This window comes from Schistocerca serialis, unplaced genomic scaffold (genome assembly GCF_023864345.2).
Source record: "Schistocerca serialis cubense isolate TAMUIC-IGC-003099 unplaced genomic scaffold, iqSchSeri2.2 HiC_scaffold_188, whole genome shotgun sequence".
Taxonomy (NCBI): Eukaryota; Metazoa; Arthropoda; class Insecta; order Orthoptera; family Acrididae; genus Schistocerca; species Schistocerca serialis.
This window is the reverse complement of record NW_026047749.1, coordinates 17,501-22,500: the sequence shown is the minus strand read 5'-3', so window position 1 is coordinate 22,500 and position 5,000 is coordinate 17,501. Positions and strand designations below refer to the sequence as shown.

The 5,000-nt window shown below is 51.5% G+C and overlaps 1 non-coding gene across 1 annotated transcript in view; it reads left to right on the top strand.

Annotated features, from left to right (window-relative positions):
- The first annotated feature begins 3,585 nt into the window (after positions 1-3,585).
- Positions 3,586-5,000, top strand: part of LOC126443801 (small subunit ribosomal RNA) — a 1,909-nt gene continuing 494 nt past the window's right edge. Inside the window, exon 1 of the ribosomal RNA XR_007582189.1 lies at positions 3,586-5,000. This exon is cut by the window's right edge and continues 494 nt beyond it. This is a non-coding gene — a ribosomal RNA (small subunit ribosomal RNA).

Sequence of the window (5,000 nt, the reverse complement as noted above, 5' to 3'; positions counted from 1 at the left end):
CTAACCTATGTTGTGCCTTAACCTAACCTATGTTGTGCCTTAACCTAACCTATGTTGTGCCTTAACCTAACCTATGTTGTGCCTTAACCTAACCTACGTTGTGCCTTAACCTAACCTACGTTGTGCCTTAACCTAACCTACGTTGTGCTTAACCTAACCTACGTTGTGCCTTAACCTAACCTACGTTGTGCCTTAACCTAACCTACGTTGTGCCTTAACCTAACCTACGTTGTGCCTTAACCTAACCTACGTTGTGCCTTAACCTAACCTACGTTGTGCCTTAACCTAACCTACGTTGTGCCTTAACCTAACCTACGTTGTGCCTTAACCTAACCTACGTTGTGCCTTAACCTAACCTACGTTGTGCCTTAACCTAACCTACGTTGTGCCTTAACCTAACCTACGTTGTGCCTTAACCTAACCTACGTTGTGCCTTAACCTAACCTACGTTGTGCCTTAACCTAACCTACGTTGTGCCTTAACCTAACCTACGTTGTGCCTTAACCTAACCTACGTTGTGCCTTAACCTAACCTACGTTGTGCCTTAACCTAACCTACGTTGTGCCTTAACCTAACCTACGTTGTGCCTTAACCTAACCTACGTTGTGCCTTAACCTAACCTACGTTGTGCCTTAACCTAACCTACGTTGTGCCTTAACCTAACCTACGTTGTGCCTTAACCTAACCTACGTTGTGCCTTAACCTAACCTACGTTGTGCCTTAACCTAACCTACGTTGTGCCTTAACCTAACCTACGTTGTGCCTTAACCTAACCTACGTTGTGCCTTAACCTAACCTACGTTGTGCCTTAACCTAACCTACGTTGTGCCTTAACCTAACCTATGTTGTGCCTTAACCTAACCTATGTTGTGCCTTAACCTAACCTATGTTGTGCCTTAACCTAACCTATGTTGTGCCTTAACCTAACCTATGTTGTGCCTTAACCTAACCTATGTTGTGCCTTAACCTAACCTATGTTGTGCCTTAACCTAACCTATGTTGTGCCTTAACCTAACCTACGTTGTGCCTTAACCTAACCCATATTGTACCTTAACCTAACCCATATTGTACCTTAACCTAACCCATATTGTACCTTAACCTAACCCATATTGTACCTTAACCTAACCCATATTGTACCTTAACGTAACCTAATTTGTGCCTTAACGTAACCTAATTTGTGCCTTAACGTAACCTAATTTGTGCCTTAACGTAACCTAATTTGTGCCTTAACGTAACCTAATTTGTGCCTTAACGTAACCTAATTTGTGCCTTAACGTAACCTAATTTGTGCCTTAACGTAACCTAATTTGTGCCTTAACGTAACCTAATTTGTGCCTTAACGTAACCTAATTTGTGCCTTAACGTAACCTAATTTGTGCCTTAACGTAACCTAATTTGTGCCTTAACGTAACCTAATTTGTGCCTTAACGTAACCTAATTTGTGCCTTAACGTAACCTAATTTGTGCCTTAACGTAACCTAATTTGTGCCTTAACGTAACCTAATTTGTGCCTTAACGTAACCTAATTTGTGCCTTAACGTAACCTAATTTGTGCCTTAACGTAACCTAATTTGTGCCTTAACGTAACCTAATTTGTGCCTTAACGTAACCTAATTTGTGCCTTAACGTAACCCATGTTGTGCCTTAACGTAACCCATGTTGTGCCTTAACGTAACCCAATTTGTGCCTTAACGTAACCCATGTTGTGCCTTAACCTAACCTATATTGTGCCTCAACCTAACCTATATTGCGCCTTAACCTGACGCACGTTGTCGCTGAACCTGCTCTGTAATTGTTATGCAACTCGTTAAATTAGTGTAGTGTTGCCTAACCGCAACCCTCGCAATATAGTTCGCTATTCGCACTGCCCGGTCCCCTGTGTATCGCGTCATGTTAAACACCTTGCAGGTGTTGCTGACTTTCCACATGCTCCTGCTATACACTGTAATGTGGATAGCAGCAGGACGTACATGCCCCCCCCCCTTCCCCCCTGCCTTCGCAAGCTGGTCGTTGAGAAGTTTGCATGTTCAATGCCCTTCGCATGCCGACGTACTCAGCCTACGTTGTGGTACGGCCTGTCACCTGTCCGCCGATGTACGCAAAACCCACAAACTGTACTGCACATTGGTCCGTATGTACTGAATGATACATCGTGGCACATGTGTGACCGTACGACGACTGCGCCTAGCAACGGCAGACCATACAGTCCAAATATTGTGCACGCAGCTACGTGTCGTCTCCCTATAAGAGCTGGATTGCAGTGTGGTACGCCATTCAGACGTGTGGGAGGAACGGACGCCCTGGATGGCGATCAGCATGAGCAGTCTGTTGATGTAGTGGAGCGTGTATTCGGACGTAGTCGTCTCTTCTCACACACCGTGATAGCATGTTGCACCGCGTTCCACATCTGCGACATCCTGCAGAGGCCGGCTGACAGTCGTTCGCGCAATGGACACCGCATACGTACGGGGGCTACCTTCCACGTGTTCTCGAGGCGTGCACATGTTGTTGCGTCTATGTGGGCAGACGTAGTGTGTTGTGACACCTGACACAGGCATGCAATACTCGTTGCAAATGGCGATGGACGTCTACGTTTGCTGGTGACGTTACGCAAATGAACAACAGGTAACCCGTTGTGGTGCGGTTGTTCTCGCTAGAGGTGAATCAGTGTTGGCGACGATCGGTCGAGCTATTAACCGGTTGTTTCAGGGATACCCACCATGCCCACGAACGTGAAAGGGGACCCACCATGCCCACGAACGCGAAAGGGGATCTGGGTGTGAGGCGATACGCGGCGGTGGCTGGGTGGGACCGTCCCCGGCCGGTGAGGGGGGGCCGCCCGGCGTGCTGGCAGCGCGGTGCGTGGGCGCACGCGCTACAGCCGGCTGGTGGGGGCGGCCAGTGGCAGGCGCGCCGGCCGACGGACGCGGCAGGCGGCGCAGCTGCGCGCCGGCGCCCCCTGCTCGCGGCGCCTTGCGGCCAAAGTAGGTCCTCGCGGGCCCGGTGCGAAGCGCGGTGGCCATCTGCAGTGTGCTGGTCCGATTGAGGACTGTGTGCGCTGAGGATGCGCCGCCGCCCGGCGCTCGGCGCCGCGACGCCGTCTGCTGCTCGGTCGCCCCAGCGGTTCTCGCAGGTGGTTTGTATCGCAGCTGTGCGGACGTGTTGGCGCGTGCGCTGTGCTGGGAGAGTTCGCTTCGGCACCCAAGTGGGGCTTTTGTCCTTCTGTGGCGCTGGCGTTGGAGCTGCCGGTCACCGTAGGTGGCGCGTGTTGTCTCCCGCCGGCAATGCCACGACAGCACGCTCCCGGGCCTCTGTCGGCAGCGGCAAGCTCAGTTGGGAGCACGGGTGGTCGCACCTAAAGCGTCTACTCGCCTAACTCCGGGCGATTGCGCCTCTCTCGAACCCGACCAAGTACTTAGGACGGCGCTGCGCGCCGCCGGGACCTGAGAGGGTTTCGAGGTGTGTTGTGCAGGGGAGCTCAGCCTCCTCCTGTTTGCAGAATAATTGAGCGGACGCTTGCGTGTTCGCGCGGGCCCCCGGGACACACTCCCGGGCGGCCGGCTGCTCAGCTCTAGTTGACGCAGCTCCCTGGTTGATCCTGCCAGTAGTCATATGCTTGTCTCAAAGATTAAGCCATGCATGTCTCAGTACAAGCCGCATTAAGGTGAAACCGCGAATGGCTCATTAAATCAGTTATGGTTCCTTAGATCGTACCCACGTTACTTGGATAACTGTGGTAATTCTAGAGCTAATACATGCAAACAGAGTCCCGACCAGAGATGGAAGGGACGCTTTTATTAGATCAAAACCAATCGGTCGGCTCGTCCGGTCCGTTTGCCTTGGTGACTCTGAATAACTTTGGGCTGATCGCACGGTCCTCGTACCGGCGACGCATCTTTCAAATGTCTGCCTTATCAACTGTCGATGGTAGGTTCTGCGCCTACCATGGTTGTAACGGGTAACGGGGAATCAGGGTTCGATTCCGGAGAGGGAGCCTGAGAAACGGCTACCACATCCAAGGAAGGCAGCAGGCGCGCAAATTACCCACTCCCGGCACGGGGAGGTAGTGACGAAAAATAACGATACGGGACTCATCCGAGGCCCCGTAATCGGAATGAGTACACTTTAAATCCTTTAACGAGTATCTATTGGAGGGCAAGTCTGGTGCCAGCAGCCGCGGTAATTCCAGCTCCAATAGCGTATATTAAAGTTGTTGCGGTTAAAAAGCTCGTAGTTGGATTTGTGTCCCACGCTGTTGGTTCACCGCCCGTCGGTGTTTAACTGGCATGTATCGTGGGACGTCCTGCCGGTGGGGCGAGCCGAAGGCGTGCGACCGCCTCGTGCGTGCTCGTGCGTCCCGAGGCGGACCCCGTTGAAATCCTACCAGGGTGCTCTTTATTGAGTGTCTCGGTGGGCCGGCACGTTTACTTTGAACAAATTAGAGTGCTTAAAGCAGGCAAGCCCGCCTGAATACTGTGTGCATGGAATAATGGAATAGGACCTCGGTTCTATTTTGTTGGTTTTCGGAACCCGAGGTAATGATTAATAGGGACAGGCGGGGGCATTCGTATTGCGACGTTAGAGGTGAAATTCTTGGATCGTCGCAAGACGAACAGAAGCGAAAGCATTTGCCAAGTATGTTTTCATTAATCAAGAACGAAAGTTAGAGGTTCGAAGGCGATCAGATACCGCCCTAGTTCTAACCATAAACGATGCCAGCCAGCGATCCGCCGCAGTTCCTCCGATGACTCGGCGGGCAGCCTCCGGGAAACCAAAGCTTTTGGGTTCCGGGGGAAGTATGGTTGCAAAGCTGAAACTTAAAGGAATTGACGGAAGGGCACCACCAGGAGTGGAGCCTGCGGCTTAATTTGACTCAACACGGGAAACCTCACCAGGCCCGGACACCGGAAGGATTGACAGATTGATAGCTCTTTCTTGATTCGGTGGGTGGTGGTGCATGGCCGTTCTTAGTTGGTGGAGCGATTTGTCTGGTTAATTCC